Below are 19559 nucleotides of genomic sequence, written 5' to 3'. Positions count from 1 at the left end.
CTGACACTGGCTGACAAAATCCTTTTAGCAATTTCATTTCTGTCTAAAAGAAGGCATTAAAGGTTTAGAAAGATTAGAGAAGAAACTGATTTAGAGTTTAACATTATCCTCTGACCTACTACATATAATGACTAACATGTTTTAAGATTAGAGGACATGTCCAGACAGGATGTGGAAAGGTTATATCTGAATGATGTAGTTTTTTTAATTGCCGACTATTAAAGGCAGATTCCATCAGAAAGACACTTCCTCTGTCTTTTACGCTGCTTGTCTCCCACAAATGTGTAGTTGTACAGAAAAAATTGCATTTTCTACCACTTTGTTGAAGAGTCACAGGACTTTTTTACCCAATTAGTGACTTTTAAAAAAAATTAGCTAGAACTACCTGCCATCATAAAGAGTCTGGTTTTTGCAAGTTTGAAATTCAAAGCTGAATAATAAAGGTCCCCCTTTTATTTGCAATAGTCCTCATTTAGCAAACAAAGACCTCATCCACGCCCTACAGATCAATCTGGTCTCAAGCAGGTTGTGCTCCTAAGCCATCAGTGTAATCATGTCTGCTTATTATTTTACAAGTCCCCAAAAACCTGGAGTATCAAGGATGAACTAAGACTCTGAAGATGATGAACTTGATCAGAACTTCAGAACTGGATCTCATACTGGAAAGCCTTTGAGGCACAGGCCAAAGGAGACTCCAGTTCACTTTTTTTCCCCAACCAAACTGTCTTTGCTGCACCAAGACAGCAGAGAAGCCATTCCTCAGTTTTATTATCAAACAAGGAAATGAAAGATTTTAGGCTTGGAAAACAAATGCAAAAGTTGCAGCAGCTACTTTTTAGGTTAGAAACACTTTTTGAATGCTAACCAGTGCCTAATTTCCCAGAACATTAAAAGCTAAGCCCTCTCCCTGTTTCCTCTTAGACCAGATAGTTGCAAAAGCAGCACTTTAGAAATCAAACCTTTTTGTGTGAAGTCTATTTCTTTTCACTTTGAGAAAACCCCCAAAACTTTCTGTCAAACCAATTCATTTATATAAAAAGATTCTTAATGCTAAAAGCTTTGTGATATATTTAGCACACCATAAAGGCAGAGTGTTGTTTATAGCAGTGCTTTCCAGATCACCACTTCCACAGAAAATTCACAACTACCATTGCATTATGTAAAACTGTGTTCAGTAAAGCCATATTTTGCATTTTTTTTCTAATGTCCATTGGATTTTGTTAATGTAAAATCTGTAAAATAATGTCACATCAATAGTTATATTTCAATGTAATTAATTCAAATATCATATATAATCAGAAACTATAGAAGTGAAGCAGTATTATTCTCCCTGGCTGAAGTACATCAACTCTGTCTCAGCTGAGCCAGCTTATATCTTCTGAGATGCCAATAATATTTGAGGATCCTTTCTTGAGAAGTGCTATAGTCTACAACAATTTTACTTTTTTCCCCCACAGGATCATGCAATATTTAGTGAGAACTTCTGTAATTTACCATATTCTAAAATGCAAAATTGGAAACCCACACCAGACAGTAGAGGGAAAATATGCTACTGTTTCATGATCCTTTATCTCACGTGGTGGACTGGATTACCTGACAATTTAGCTATGTGATTTTATTTTAAAAGATAGTTGAATGGAAATGGTATTCTGAAAACACCAGACATGTCACCCATAGAAAAGAAGCAGCTGACAAGAACAAAGTCACCATAAAGTAGCAACTTTACTAGTCTAGTAAAGTGTTACATCTGCAAGGCAAAGGCATAGCTAAGACTTCAGCATCTAAATAGAAGAGAGTTAAACAACCTGCCATCCTGTTCAAATTGCAACTAGTAAGAGAAGCTGTAATACTTTGTACATTAGAACAGCGATAGCTTTTCAAAATGAACACAGAAGTGCATAATCCGGAGAAGTATCTACTATCCTTGAAAAGCAGAAAGACAATAAATCACATCAATATGATGACTTCATTATTTCAGGTAATGTAATTCAGTAAATAGTAGTATCTAAGTTGTGCTGAAGACCTTTCTTCCTATAAACTGAGGGTGAATGACTTGTCATGTAACATCTTTCACTACCAGAAGCACTGGAAAGCATATTAACAACTAATATGTATGCTGTTACCAGATACAATGTGCACAGAACTAAAGTAGATTAAAAGAATCCTTCTGTCAACAGTTCATGATCTGAGCATGCAAGGCAAGAACACCACCCTTTTCTCCAGTCAGGGACTTGTTATCCTGTTCTTCGTATTACAAATATTCCTGAGTGCAAACCAGTAATGGTTCCAGTACTGCCTAGAATACTCAGAGCTGATAGCTTGCACATGATAAGCCACTGTCATAAAAAATGTAGAAATTCCAGACAACATAAAATGAGGAGATAGACTGAAAGCCCAGGAAGCAAAGGGTCACACAGCACATCATCATCAGACCCTGGTGGGGATTGCCGCCTCCTTTGCTCAGCAAGATCTCCTGTTTTACAAGGCAGTACTGTCTTTCATAATAAGCACTTTATCTTCTAACCTAAGCAGCAAAACTACAGCAGAGCAGTCCATCCCCACTGTACCCAGCATGAGATACCTTTTCCAGTGAGTGAGTGTGTAAAAAAGAAAAAAAAAAAATCACCATTCCGGATGGGAGAGAGTTTAGAACAGTGAACTGGTTAAAGCTGGAAAATAGACATAACATTTTCACAAATCGTTTTTAAGAATCCAAAAGCTAAGTTCTTTCCCCCCCCCCCGCCCCCCCGTATAAACTTGCAGCAAACTACTTTCATTTCTTGGTTAAAATTTACAAGTAGAACCTTACGTTACCTTACATTACTTGTGGCACAGGATCACAACACGTGGGGACATAAGGGGACATTAATGACGAAGTGCAAATCCTGGGATTTTCACTCACTTGAATGGACAGCTCTCAGCTCAAATATAGTATCAGTTAAAACCAACTGCTGCAAGTATAACTGAAAACAAACTCAGTGAAGGAGATCATTGTTGTGAACAGCTCTTATTAACTGATGGCATGCAAACTTCCTGAAGGAAAACCAGGATATCCTTGAAATAATTCTACCTGTGACAAACATCTATAAGAGAAACAACTCATTTACTCACTCAGAAACACAGACTGACAGACTGGATCCCTGAATTACACAGCTTTGTCCCTGGTGTTCTCTTCTAGATGTCAGTCAACATGTCATAAACTTAAATAGAACAATAATTAAATAACTGCGTTGTAAATTAAAAGAAAAATAATAAAATGTAGGCTTTTCTTCATATCAATATAACATACTAGTAATAAAGCAGTTATACTCACTTTGAAAATCATACAGTCAGAGGCTTAGACTCTATGGTTTGCAGGAAAACCTGTGACTCCACATAACTCTTGATCTTAGGGAAACAAAATGTGCTGCAGTGTGCAGGATTGCTCCCGTAGCCTACTTCCAGACAAATATCTGGAAGTGACCATGATAACAGGGATGTGACAGCCCAACAAGACTATCTCTGGTTGCAGCTAAAGAAGTGAATAGGAGGTTGGCAGAAGGTATTTAGATGATATTTTGATGTATTGAAGTGGATTTGATTCCATAATTAAAGGCTCAGTGAGCCTTTACATATCATCTTTTAGCAGTCACTCTGCAGAAGTGGTTAATGGAACTGGTAAGGAAAGCAATTAACCAGCTTAAATATTAATGGAAATCATCCCTGAATTTTCAAGACACAATAAGCATAACAAATATGCTTCAATTGTTCAGTTACAGAAATCTCAGAATGACAATAATCAAATAAACACACTTGCCTTACAGTACAAATGCAAATCGCAAATGCACTTCTCTAGAAAATACAATTATAGAAAAAAAAGATCAAAGTCTTAATTTAGGCATGCCTTCCATGATTGCAAAGATTGACTTTGACAAGAGAATCCTAGGAATTTGAAGCCTACTATATTTGTTAGTCCACCATATTTAGTATGTTTAGACAATACAATTAATATCCAGCTATTTCCAGAGCTTTCAAGCCTCCACAGTTACTTTCTAAATGGAGATAACTTTAACTGAAGGTAACAATTGGAAATTTGTATCATGACCAATAACAAACAGGATGGTGTATACAAGTGCTCTGGCACAGGCAGTGCCTACAAAAAAAAGGCCTGGCAAAGTTACTCGCTTCAGGTGTGTCATGGTTTAACCCCAGCCAGCAACTAAGCACCACACTGCCACTTGCTCACTCCTGCCCACAATGGGATGGGGGAAAGAATCAGAAGAGTAAAAGTGAGAAAACTCATAGGTTGAGATAAAGACAGTTTAATAGGTAAAGCAAAAGCCATGCATGCAAGCAAAGCAAAACAAGGAATTAATTCCCTACTTCCCACCGACAGGCAGGTGTTCAGCCATCTCCAGGAAAGCAGGGCTTTGTCACATGTAATGGTTACTTGGGAAGACGGACACCATCACTCCAAACATCTCCCCTTCCTTCTTCTTCCCCCAGCTTTATGTGCTGAGCATGACATCATATGGTGTGGAATATCCCTTTGGTCAGTTGGGATCACCTGTCTTGGCTGTGCCCCCTCCCAGTTTCTTGTGCACCTGGCAGAGCATGGGAAGCTGAAAAGTCCTTGACCAGTGTCAGCAGTACTTAGCAATAACTAAAATATCAGTGAGTTATCAACATTATTCTCCTACTAAATCCAAAACACAGCACTATGCCAGCTACTAGGAAGAAAATTAACTCTATCCCTGCTGAAATCAGGACAAGGTGAAATTCATAACCTGTTACAGGCTGCCTGAACTATCAAGAAGACTGCTTTTGTGATGCAGTCATCTCTGGTTTCTCCTTATCAGAACATATGTGCAAGTTACAGGAAAAGGAAGCTCATTTTTATACAATATATTGCTCCTGTGGAAGCTTCTTCACAGTGGTAACTACCCTGTTGATGTAATAGCCTCTATTTCATTATTTCTTTTAGAGGGAGTCATTATGCAAGAGTCATTATGTCTTCAAATGTATCACAAAAAAAGACTACAGGATGGATCATCCCTCTCAATTCATAGACCACCGCACTCCAAAATCCTAATTCCTCCAGACTCAGCAAACTTTGATAATCTGAGTTCAATGCCTATTATCCTAGCTCAAGTGAAATACAGCTTTTTGATAATCACTCCTTTCTAGCCTCTACTCATTTTGGATAGAAGTGAGCCCTTAAGAAATTATCACAGCTGAAATTTGCAAAGTTGTGTTCCACCCTGCTCTACAAAGAAAAAAACCCAATCAACCTAACAAACAAACAAAAAACCCCACCAAAACCCAAAAAAACCCCAAGAACCTCCAGCCAAAGCTCATAAATGATTTATCTGCTTCTGCTTAACTGGTGCTTTGTATCTAGTTAAAGAGTTTCATGATTTTTCTTTCATAAACAGATTGGGATGGAAGGGGGAACCTGGAACAAACTGAATGTGTTTCCACATTGTTGATCTCAGTGGAAACACAGTATTAGTTTGATTCAACTAATTATAATGCAAGGCAGGAACAAGGCTTGTGGCATAATGGCATTCTATTTTTGGAAAAAAGGTTTTATATAAATCACAAACATTTGCAGTAAAGAATGCTACAGGCTGCTTTTCCAGTTTTATCTTAACCTGAAAAATGTAGATGACCCGATATCTTTCAAAGGCAATAATGAGATAATTACTTTTTTGTGTTAAAAACCTTAAATATAACATGCTGAAAAGCATGTCTCTTTCTAAATAAATATATTAAAAATAAATAAATCTAATTAAAATAATTAATCAGTAGATGTTTTCAAAAATCAACAGAGTACTGATGAGAAATGTAGTGCTTCTGTTCAAAGAAGCAGTTTGATTATGTCTTGAATGTTTTAACGTAGTTATTCTTGAATAACACTAACTTTAGAAAATACAAGAAACAGGATAATTTCAATCTACAAACTATTTTCATGTAAGGATGCACACAAATTTGGCCTGGGATATGTCTGTGAGATTTGGATCTTTGCAATCTCTAGCAATTTGGCTTCAGAATGTTCCAAAGATCCAAAGTGACATAACACATCTCATTAAATTATTGTGTAAAGCCATCTTTAGCTAATCATAGAATCATAGAATTGTTTAGGTTGGAAAAGACCTTTAAGATCATCCAGTCCAACCATTAACCTACACTACCAAGTCTACTCTAAGCCAATCAAGGGTAGACTAGACTAAACCATGTCCCAAAGTGCCACATCTACCCGTTTTTTGAACACTTCCAGGGATGGGGACTCTACCACCTCTCTGGGCAGCCTGTTCCAATTCTTGACCACCCTTTCCATAAAGAAATTTTTCCTAATTTCCAACCTAAACCTCCGCTGGCACAGCTTAAGCCCATAATCATCTGAAGAATTTTTTTTTTTCAATTGAAAGAATCATTGGGATAAGTATGAATTAATAAAAATGACATTTCTAAAGTACATGTTTTTTTGTTTATAATCTTATCCTGAAATTGTTATACCCTATAGTGAAAAACACTACATTACTAAAGATACAGCATCACGTCCTTCATCAGCTGGAAAAGGAATACTAGCAACCTGGGCAAGACTTTCAAATTCAATTCCAAATGAAGTCCAGGAGTTGAAAACTTCAAAATAGCCTTTAGTGAAGAGGACCCTCTATAATATACAAATACCAAGCTTTCAGATTTCATGCTTCCTTCTGACTTACAAAGAACAAAGACTGTATACACACCTGAATTTGTATATTCTAACTTATCTAACTATAATCACATTGTATCACTGAATTCTACAACTGCTTTACTCCGCTGTATTTCAGATGTTTGCTATGCAACTTGATGTTTCAGGCATTATTACATTACCTTCCTTAAGCCACCTGGTGACAAGAATATTTTCTTCTAATATTAACTCCTCTTGTGGAATAAGTTTCTCTTTCAGTGCCTACATCTGTTCTAGGGAAAAAACCACCTCAATTAAAAAAAAACAAAACAAAACACTAGCATACCTGCATTTACTTTTTAACAAACTCCTATAGACTCCTGGCCTCCCAGGACCCTTTCCCAGGCTCCTACAGAGATTACTGAGAGGGAGGCAAGATAGCTTGGAACTGTCCTTGCCCTGGACCAAGTTCCAGCATGGACATTAGTTTCTGTTTTGTATAAGTGAACGGTGGTATTCCACATAATTTTTAAATTACTGTTGTGAATTATGATGCTGTTCATTTTATTAAGACATAGCTTACTTACAAGAAATGAAAATCAATATAGGACAAGGAGTGACAGCTTGCCTGTTCCTAAACGTTAAAGCAAAAAAATCTTTCACTACAAAAGGAACTATGAGACCCATTTTTTTAAACATGAGTATTACTGTTGGGTGTTTTACAGTAATGCCTAGCAGACTCTGTACATGACTTCATACAGTAGTTTCTTAACCTTCACTAATACCTAAAGAGACATAAACAAAACTGGCCAAGCATGGGAAGGAATTTACAAAGTGGAGACCAAACACACTTTTAAGTGTTGATTGCACCAAAACCTGCTCTATGTTAGTGATGTGCCAGCCCTAGCATTGACAGTCACCTTCTGCAATAAGATGAACACTAACTGCTTTCAAATCATCATATTTAATCAGCTTAACATCAAAATATGGTGTGACAATCTCACAACAGCTACATCCCTCAGTATCCAAATACTGGTTAAGCACATCTGACAATTCTGACATGAAGCAATTAATTTCACACAATTAGAAGTGTGTCTTTGGATTTCTTTATTTTTTTTTTTTTTAAAAAAAAAAAAAACAAACAAACAAAACCCCAACAAACAGCTCTGAAAAGAAACAAAAGGAAGGAAAAGAAACTGGTCAGATAGAAAGGAAAGGAAGATTGATTGCAATACTAAAAATTCTGTGACAAGGTAATGTGGGTCCTAAAGCAGCTTAGGACCTGCAAATTAAGATTCCTGTTCTGTTAGAAAAAGGTACCTCCATCTTTACTAATTTTGCCCACTTTTTTTTTTTTTTTTTAAAGCTTAAGAGCTTCCTTTGCACTTTCACTTAGTGAGAATACAAATAAATAATTAAGGGGGGTGGTGGAATACTTCCATAGGTATTGAACACTATATAGAAAGCTAAGCCTGAGGTGGAACCACTGCATGTAGGGGCCAGGCCATGAGACAGGAGGACACTGACAAGTGAGACTGATGCCCCATCCCCCTACGTCCGTGGTGATGGTCCACACTGGACTAATGGATCTGAGACCTAAAGTGCTGTATGTGTGTAGTGTGCAAGTGCCATAAAATAGGAATCACTATTTTCATCCTGGTTAGTAAATAAATTTTAGCTTGTATGTCACTGAATATTGGGGTTTTAGTCCTCTGGCCACATAACTGGCCAGCTGTGGACTTCCTTACTGTTAGAACACCCAAGCTGAAACAAAATCAAGGAAGTTTCTCTGGATCTTTCATAATCTACAGAGGATGGTTCATGTTGTGCCACAAATTTTAGGGTTGAAAGAAAATGAGATCCATGTAAAAGGAAATTTATTCTGGTTAGATGATGAGAACCTTGATTTTCATCTCTTTATCTAAGGAATGTTAGAAAATGATGATGATACAAAAGCCAAAGCTTGTAAATCTGGATTCAGAATAATAATTCTCCTAGTAAAGATCCACAAATAGTTGAAAAAAATTCTCATTTATTTCAACAAACTGTATATCGGGCTTGAGTAAATTTGTTGATAATAAACTTATCTACATGTATTTCTATATCTATAGATATAGAAATATCTATATGCATCATCTATAGATCTATATCTATATGCATCATACTTTATCTATATTTTTATATATTCAGAACATGAAAGAGGTGGGAAATATCACTTTCTAGATTTTTTTCCCCATTCTTTTTCTCTCTCTCTTGCTAATCAATTCACAGTGGTCTGTTTTTGACCATGAAAATATCTTATTTTTCTCCAATGAAATTTTATTTCTGAATATGGTCTCAGAAATCTGGAGTGGGTAGGGAAAAGTAACTGAATCACCAGTTCAGAATGCAAAACTCTCAGACATGCTAGAGCTTAACAAAGACCCCAAGTTTTAACAGCAACAGAGGATTTTTTGGCCTTTCAGGAAGTTTTTCACAAATTAAACACTCAAACCAATAGGTCACGCAACTCTAGAGATGATTTTTTTTCAAGTCTACTGCTTATTTTATATTCCAAGAACATAGAAAATAGTATTTTTGCTTATGAGTTGGCAAAGCTCCTGCCATAATGGGAATATAAAAGCAAAAGGTATGCTCTTCCCCTGAGCACTGGGTTTTGTATAACGTGTTTTACATATTAAGCAATACTGACAAAGTGATATTTTTAACCTCCCCACAAAATAGAGACTAGTGTTCCCAGGTGCTCCATGAGCAGCCTTTACTCAAGCGGTTCCATTAACATCATTGGAATTCTACATGCATAGATGGGTATAATTTGGATCAGCTGATCACAGTCTATTTTTAGATGGGAAAACATCCCATATGTACTAGTATTATGGAATCCTCCCAACAAAAAAAAAACAAAAACCCAACAAAAAAACCCACTTCATTAAAAGCTTGAAAGATTAGGTCCAACCAGCCAATAAAACTCTGATGGAGTAAGAATTCAAAGAGAAAGAGAAGGGATGTTATTAAAACCACTTTGCATCTTTTTTATTGAAGTAGTTCAACTCTACTTTGATTAGGCATTCAAACAGCTGTTCTGATGTCCTTCTGACATCTCTTAACTAACAGGACAAATAGAAGAAGGGGGGTAATATGATTATATTTTAAAGTGTAACCTTCTAAAATCCATCTTATGCAGTTACTTTTATTATTTGGTTGTTTTATTTTTCTGTAAGAAATATTTCATGAGTGGAATGGATTTCTTTAGAAATATGCTAGTAAGGGCATTTTTGTACATTTATAATAGAGAACAAGGCTACTTAAAGATGGTACAGAAATCGATGGAACACAACCCTATCTTTACACAGCAATAGACAACTGCGCTTTCATTAATATGTAATTTTAATTTACTACTGTAAATTTTATCAAGCGCAGTTCACTAACAGGAAAGCTGAATGGATTTTAATCTTTAGACCTCAGCTGCAAGTTGGCAATAATTTTGCAAGATGTGATTTCCATAATAGTTTCTATTGTTTACAATAAACCTTTTATCACTGAGAAGGTAAACTATATGCAGACTCACAAACTGTAGGACACTTAAATGTTTGTCTCTACAGACTCGCATTTTTCAAAATTTATTTTGTAAATTTATTACTAGCAGGCAACGTATTTACTCTGTTGATAAACTATCATCACTGCAGGTTCCCAAAACAGTTATAAAAAATAACTAGCACTTTGTAATCAGCTTGTGATGGTATGGCCTCAGAATGTCAAAATGTTTGATAGACAAATACGAAACATTTTTTTTCTGCAAGTTTCACGTAGCTCCGTCTCCTTCAATGGTGTGATTTTTCATTTGTAGTGTTGACTTGAGTTATAAGACATCTCATTTAGGAAACAGCTGAATGAGATGAGCTCAGGTGAAGCCTGCCACAGAGATCCTGAAATCTTCAGCATGTTTACAAGTGTGGAGGTTTGCAGTATCAAGACTTGACTATAGGTAGAAGTGTGTAAGATTCAACAGGAAAATACTTAAAATCTCCTGTTAGTTCTTAATAGAATCAGTAGTCGAAATGAATTCTTCATGTGGGTCACCATTGCTAGTGTTTGTCCTATATTTCTACTCTGTCTTAAAGGAGTCCACATGCCTGTGTATTTGCAGCAAGAAGACAAATTTAAAACATAACTTTAGTCAGACATTTCACTTCCTAAATAAAAGACAACACCCTTCCTAACCTGTGAGGCTGTGCTAGGAAGGAAAAGACAAGCTCCTAAGGAAGTAAAAACAGAGGGGGAGGTACCATATGCAAATACTTCTAATTGCTGGGTTAAGTAGTCATGCATAAGCATTTGATTCCAGTTGTCACCCGCTGTCAGTTAAGGCACTTATAAATAATGCCATCAACAGCAAAATCCTGCCTGCATTTAACACAATTGAATCCATGTTCTGAACATTATATTTTCTAAGAATGTTTTCTTTTAAAATACTTGATATGAACTAGTTTTGAAAAAGATATTTGGCAAGATTTTTCAGCAGTTTACTCTTAAAATTGTAGGAGGATGGAAAATAGATAGACATCAGTAGAAAAAATCAAGTGTTTTCTGGATTTGCTTAATGTATAATAAGATGCAGCAGCACATCTGTTAGATTAGAAAACAAAGTAAGGCAAAGATCCAACTCCTCAGTACACACAGCAGCCTTGCTATAGTAAGGGGGTGAAGCTTTTATTGATGTAGTAATTTATTTCTAAGGACACATTTGAGTTTGCATTTCATAGATAGCAGGATTTAATAATGAATGTATCTCCCAATAGCTAATTGAACATAATTCTGTCATTTTATCAACAGGAGTGCAATGTTTTCATGTTCTAATTCCTAGGAATATAACATTAACTTACTATTACCAAATAGTCTACATCAAGTTAATTAGACCTAATAGCTGAGTTAAGTGATATGCACTGCCATTAGTATTTACAGCATCATGCACTTACGCTCTAATTCTGCAGGCTATTAATTTGTCTGTAAACACTTTATTTGTGATACTCTGTGATTTTCTACTCCACTGCTAAGAGGTGGATCATGGTTTCCTCAGGCTGCAATGACTGTAGTCAGTTTTAAGAAAGCTTTTTGCCCTCTCACACATGTCCTAGCATTGTTTAAGGACAGAGTCCATAAAATGACAGCATTTGCCTTTTCAGAGCTCTCCAACATCTCTCTAGTACACTATTATTCCATCACTTTCCAAGGGGTCCTATGAGGCTCCTCCAAACAGACATCCTCAACAGCACAGTAACAAGTGAAATTCCCCCATAGGAAATTAGGCTTTTCTGCATAGTACAAAGGAACTAAACTGAGAGCAGTGACTTTTCCTTTAGTGTTAATCACCTCTACTGACTTTAGCTAACTCTGTGGCTTACACTGTTTTGAAAAACTGTCCTCAGAAGCCAGGCACATTCCATGACTTCATATATGAAGCTTACAGAATTCAGAAGAAATGGAATGGAAAAAAACATGCAGAGGCTAATGAGGTCTTGCATCTCCTGTTCTCACTAGCTACACAGAATTATAAGAAAATAAAAATAAAGCTCAATATAATAAGAGGACACAGAATCAGAGAATGGTTGAGGTTGGAAGAGATCTATGAAGGGTATCTTACCCAACTCACTGCTCAAGCATGGTCACCTGGAGTAGGTTTCATGTTGAATCTTACATGCTCTATATATCGTAAAGGTTTGATCCTGCAAACCTCTACAGTTTTAAGCCTGCTGAAGATTTTCAAATCCCTGCAGCAGGCTTCACCTAAGCTCATCTCATCCAACTGTTTCCTGAATGAGATAATTTTATAACACAGGTCAACACTAGAAGTAATTTTGAGAGCAACATGCTAAAAGGAGGAAAGAATTATTGTGCAAACCCATACATTGCTCTACCAGTGTAAGCAAGATTGAGTTAACTACACAGCTCCCAAATGTCATCCTACAGATATTTTAACTTCTTTTGTAAAAGTCTTGGGTTTTGTGAACAGACCAGAGGTGATGGGTCAGGCTTGAATGTGTATTAAAAAGCTCCAAATGCTCATCACAGAATGAAATGCTAAAGCATAAAGGCATTTCTGATCATCACTGTGGATGTACATGCTACAGCAGACGTGCCTAAAGCGTTACTGGCTGCTGTAAAGGCAGAGTGAACAAGAATTTCTCTAAGTAAAATCAGGAACTATGGTCACCTGAAATAAAGCATTACATCTCTTTGCCTCTAATTGCAAGCATGGACTGACATAAAGACAATATTGTACAGTCATGCCTATGGACTTACACACTGTGGATGTCAGAACCTCAGATAAGCAGTAGCCAAAAGCTCAGTTAGATATTCTAGAATAGCTCCTCTTTACATCTGCTGTTATGAAGTTTTGGGCTTCTCACTTCCAAAACAACTCTGAAATGGATTGGTTTCCTGTAAACTATGGCACCTTTTACCGTCTGTGTCAAAACATACAAAATAACCAAAATAGTCTTCTTGAAAGACTAAATTTTCCTCATACAATGTCTCGCACAGCAATCCAGGCCTTACCTCAAAACTTCCTTCAGTCATGAAAGTTTTGACACTTATTTTCTAGCCTACCACAAATGACTACAGTTAGGATTGCTGTTCTCTCTTCTCTGTTTTACAGTTTGTTGCAGATTAAAAGGGACAGCTTCCACAGAGGTGGTCTGATTTTCTGTTCTAAGGAGATAGCAATGGTTAGCATTTATTTTGTAGTGACAGGGTTACAAAAAGTAAGTGTCATCATTTACATGTGATTCATTACATTAGCTACAGTGCATATTCCTATAGGTCTATCTAGGAAAAATTCCTTAGGATAATGAGACCATTCATAAATTCCAGTTCCATGCAGGTATTCTCAACTTTCAAGGGAAGGTTCCATATTGTCTCAGAAATCCTAATCTACATACACATGAAATACCCAAGTCAGAGCTATGTACAACAATTAAACAATGTAAGGACAAATGTAAATATTTAAAAGTTTCAGTAAATAAGCAGATGTTTTTATAACATGTACCTAAATTCTCTTGTCATGGAGTCTCCAAAAACTACAATGCTAAGAAAAGAACCAGAACAAAGCCTAAAATTCCAGTTTGATTGAATCTGGAAAAGTGAGGATTTCTGCCTCTGAATTTTCATACAGTCTCTTGGTCATACCTAATATATGTCTACTTTTCATAGAATAAAAAGTTAGCTGAGTGTGATATGTCTGCATGAATTTCTGACACAAAGAGCTCATTTAAGATGGCAAACTCTCCTAAAACCTGCAAGGTGACAGGCAGCTCAGTGACTCTCTGTTTAAAGGTTTAGATCAAAACTCAGAAATAACCTTTATTATACAAATGTCTAGGAAATTTGATTTGTGAGGATTTAATGTTAAAAAAATCCATTATGGATACTTTAAAATACTTGTGGCATGGCACTCTGAACTTTTAATGGTGATGTGCATACATCAACACAGAAATCCACATCTTTTCTTAACAGCTTGCCACTCAACCACTTTGTGCTGCAGACGGTACCAGATTGTTTTCCTAAATTTCTAATCTTCTTTAGGACAGAAAAAATGAAACAGACTTTCTTTCCCAGTGATCAACCCTGCAGTTTAGCTTTCAATTGTGATCTTTTGCATTTTCAACAACTAAGGAATGGGGAAAATTTGTGCTTCATCTCTGTGCTTTTTCATCTCCATTTTCCTTTTGAAGTATCAACAAAAAGTCCAGATAGTGTAGTATGCTAATAGTTTATTACATCTCTAGGCTAGGAAATGCTATAGCTCCAGCTATGAGGCATTATATGGGTCTGCATATTCCCAAATTAACAGAAAGATTTTGTATGGGGAATCCTGCAATGTTCACTTTCCTGTTCAAGCCATGTTATTGGCTATAGTGCGGTATTTACTCCATCACAGAATCATAGGATTGTTTAGGTTGGAAAAGACCTTTAAGATCATCAAGTCCAACTGTAAACCTAACACTGCCAAGTCCACCACTAAATCATGTCCCTAAGCACCACATGTACACATCTTTTAAATACCTCCAAGGATGGGGACTCCACCACCTCTCTGAGCAGCCTGTTCCAATGCTTGACTACCCTTTCATTGAAGAAATTTTTCCTAATATCCAATCCAAACCCCCCCTGGCACAGCTTGAGCCCATTTCCTCTTGTCCTATCGCTAACTACTTGGGAGAAGAGACCAACACCCACCTCACTACAACCTCCTTTCAGGTAGTTGTAGAGACCAATTAAGGTCTCCCCTCAGCCTCCTCTTCTCCAGGCTAAACAGTCCCAGTTCCCTCAGCCGCTCCTCATAAGACCTGTGCTCCAGACCCTTCACCAGCTTTGTTGCCCTTCTCTGGACACACTCCAGCACCTCAATGACCTTCTTGTAGTGAGGTGTTCAAAACTGGACACAGTATTCCAGGTGCGGCCTCACCAGTGCCGAGTACAGTGGGACAATCACCTCCCTGTTCCTGCTTGCCACGCTATTCCTGATACAAGCCAGGATGCTGTTGGCCTTCTTGGCCACCTGGCCACACTGCTGGCTCATATTCAACTGGCTGTCAACCAACATCCCCATGTCCTTTTCTGCCGGGCAGCTTTCCAGCCACTCTTCCCCAAGCCTGTAGCGTTGCATTGGGTTTGTTGTGACCAAAGTGCAGGACCGGGCACTTGGCCTTGTTGAACCTCATACAGTTGGCCTCAGCCCATCAATCCAGCCTGTCCAGATCCTTCTGTAGGGACTTTCTACCCTCAAGCAGATCAACACTCCTGCCCAACTTGGTGTTGTCTACAACTTACTGAGGGTGCACTCGATCCCCTTATCCAGATCATTGATACAGATATTAAACAGAACTGGCTCCAATATTGAGCCCTGGGGAACACCACTTGTGACTGGCCACCAACTGGATTTAACTCCATTCACCACAACTCTTTGGGCCTGGCCATCCAGCCAGTTTCATACATAAATTTTCAAAAAGAAGTAAGTACTAAATCCAGTCTATGACTCTAGCAATAAGGAAAGGCATTCCTGGAGAGGTCTGTGTTGCAAGTGGGACTGCATCTCCTGTAGAAGGAATTTAGATAGCTTTGAACTACTGAATAGAAGTAATCTTCCTGTAACACCACAGATTTTAGCCACAAGTCTAAAACGTGACAATAGAAAAATTACGGTTTTAGTCATTTTCATGAAACTCAGAATGACCTTTTACAGAAAATTTCTGAAGCTTCTGAAAATTCAGAGCCCCCAGGTTCATGGCCTCTGGGCACAGATGAAGCTGAGAAAACTGCAAAGCGAGAGGCAAGTGTTTCAAAGGGATCTAAAGTCACAGAAAACTTGTCTTCAATGTAACAAGATATGAAACAGCCCCTCAGTATAAAACGGCTATTATTTGACACCTGTTTGAACATACTTGTAGAACATTTTATAACTTCAAAGTACTTTAGAAATGTTAGCATAATTCATTACATGAGCCAAAAGAATGTGAATTGGCGGGGGGGTGGGGTGGTGTATTTTGCTGTGATCATGTGCCAGTATCTGAGTAGGTAAGCCCCTTCAACATTTCCTGTTTCCATCTGAAGGATCAAAGAAGACTGATCAGCTTTAGAAGCTTGTCAGCTAACAGTCTAAGGAACGCTTGTCTCATTACAGGTATCATATACTGGTAACAAGACATATGATGACACTACAATTTATTTTGTATAAGGAAGCTTAATGGCTCAAGGGACTGGCAGAGATATTTTGAATGTAAAGCTTTCAGCTTACTGCTTAAAATTCATAGGGAAATTACATTACAATCATGCAAGGGCTCTTTGATGGACTATGTGAAATGAATGGGTGTTGGTTATTGATTTATGATGGAAAACAGACAGTTCTCACTACTAAATATCACAGCCTGATTACCATTAGTTCTTTTATGAATTTTAATAGATTGACACAGGTTTAATGAGCTTTGAACTTGAAATTAAAAGGAAAAAAACCCTAGTATATGCAATATTTTGATTTATATGATTTGAAAGAAAGTGTAATGGAAATTGTAAAAGAAGAAAACCTAGCTTCTATCTGCAGTAGTAGAACAAAATTTAGTGCACAACTTTCACCAGAAAAGAATGATCTTGAAGCTGTAGCAGTTGTGATTATCAACCATTAGCCCTAAGCTATAAAAAAGAATACTCTTGTAATGGCAGCAAAAGAATGTGATCTACTTAGCTTCCTGCCTAGTCACACTGGTCTGTTATAAGTAGAAATGCTATGAAATAAATGAATATCTGATTTAATGGCTCTTACACAGTATATCTGCCATCTCTCCAAAGAAATAAATACCAAATAGTGATATTACAGAAATACTATTACCAAGTACTGACCTACAGTCTAGAACAGCACCTGTTTTATTAGCCTTCAAGAACAAACAATACCAGAGCGAGTTAAACTTCATTCTAATTTTGTGCATATCTTAACCATGCGGTTATCTACGCTGAAAAGTTCTGCAGCATGGCCACTCATCCATGACAGAAGATGTGGGCAAATAACAAACAAGACAAAAAGCAATAGGATAAGCTTTGCAATGGAAAAAAAAAAACAAAAAACAAAAAACAAAACCACCATGATACTTTATAGAGAAGATTATAAAAAGACAACAAGATCATTTGTCAGTCAAGAAGGCTCATAGAGCCAGACACAAAAAATATATGCCTTCTGGCAGAAAAAAGTCACTCACATCTGAAGCTACAGCCCTAAAAATATCTACACAGCTTCTGTTTAATACTAGAGTCTAGATGGAGGCATCTAAAATCCATCAAGTCACTTTCTCTCAACAGGCATCTAAAACTTTCCTTCTAGGCTTGAAGAGATGTGCCACTATGTTGATACAGACAAGCAGTTTCAATGAAAATCACCATTCAAAGGAAAACTTAGGCAAATTTAAGCAATTTGTTTTCTAAAATAGCTAAATTAGTCTCAGATATTCCAAGGATATGATATTAGGAAACTTTCTGAATTATAGAGAACAATGATGCAGCCAAAATAACATTTTGACACAAATAGCCCTAAGATGCATGCTTCCTCAAAAGGTATTAGAAGAAAGACAAATTGCTTATGTCTTTAATTGCATGAAGTGTGTGAGGAAATCATTAAAGTATATACAGGCAATTATCTGCAGTATGGATGAAAAGACATTTAAATGTCAGCAATTTCATTAATTTTATAACTGAAGATTGAGAACTGGCAGAGTAGAGGGTAACAAACCATGAAAGGCTGTCATTACAGGCTAATAGAATATTAGGATGATTCTGATTTCATAAAACTAGTTGGGGTTCAGGTACATGCAGAAACATAGAAGCGTGTATGTACAAGTTAGTAACATCCTCAAATCATCTCAGTCAGGTATAATGTAGAGAATTATTAATGTTGTTGTGATTGTTGACTCTACTGCCTGGACTACACGGTTGATAGATAGGACACAAAGATTTATCACGATAATGCAAATTGCCTAATGTCCTTTTAGCAGAGCTTTAATCCAAAATCTACTTTAGCAAATAAGAACGCTAAATTTGTGCAAATCCTAAAAGGAGAGTATAGTGTGGGTTTCAAGACATTAAAGAGACCGGGGAAAAAAGTAACAAGGGTACTATGGTTAAGCAGAAATATGTTTCAGCACTGGAAAAGTTAGGTTCAACTTGGAAGACTATAAATGAAGGACAAATTCATTACCATTATAGATGAATAATTCAGACATGAGATCCATATCATTAGCCCAAACTTTCCATCCTTCCTGATCCCTACCTTCTCTACGTGCAGGAGTCAGTCAGCCTATATACAAAGTGATGCCATAGAAACAGTGATCTGATGTTTGCTTGTTCATAGTTTTGCTTTCTTAAGATGGGTATTTCAGTCATGATTTTCAGAGGACACTGGATTCAAACTGCAGGTAGATGCTAAGGAAATCAGTCTTAAAGGAGGCAGCAGAAGTTACAGTCATCCTTCCTACAAGGAACTATTCCCTCCCCAGTGTGATGGGGCAGCTTAGCGTAATCAAGGGACATTTTCTTATTCTCCCTTGCTAGAGCAGAAATTGAAAGACTGGCAACCACATTTCTGTGACACAACTTGAAAAATCATATTCTTTTGACATCCAAAATACAGTTTATATTCTCTCATAGTAGCACTTAGATAACAGTTTGTTACTATGAATGTAATAAATATAATTAATACATTTTATACAGATTAGCAGTTCTGGTTGTTTTAAAAGCATTTAACTTTTGGCGCTTTGATTTATAAAAGTAAAATATGTAAACAATTAATGCATCTTGCTACATTTCTTGAAAGGAAAGACACTGCACACCCATCTAGAAGAAAGACAAGAAAAAAACCAAAAAAACGTTTTCAAGGAAACAATATTGAAGATGCAGTACACATAAAATCAAATAGAATTTGAACAATGTCTTGAAGAGATTTTCAAGCAGCATGAAGAAAAATTAGTGATCTACCCCCAATGACAAACCCCAAGCATTTTATCTATCTTATCTATGAGAACAGACAATAAGAATAGTAAGCAAAAAATGAAACAAAAAAAAAATCCAGTTCTATTCCTACTGAAAGCAAGAGCATACTCTTTGGGACTGGGATTTTAGTAAAATCAGACCCCAGAAAGGTGTGCTTTGTCTTCTTTGTTTGTTTTTCAGGAAAAGATAATAAAGAGTCTAATTTAATATTATTTATTTGTCCCTGTTATTCAGTTCCTTGATAATTAGAAGACAGTTTTCATCCTTTGTCAGGCAAAATATTATGTGGAACCCTAATGATGCCACCCCCAAAGCATCATTAGGTTACTTGATGGAGGATATGATTTATGTATGTTATAGAAGCATTTACTCCAGGGAA

This window comes from Pelecanus crispus, chromosome 5, assembly GCF_030463565.1.
Source record: "Pelecanus crispus isolate bPelCri1 chromosome 5, bPelCri1.pri, whole genome shotgun sequence".
NCBI lineage: Eukaryota > Metazoa > Chordata > Aves > Pelecaniformes > Pelecanidae > Pelecanus > Pelecanus crispus.
This window is presented reverse-complemented; position numbering follows the sequence as displayed.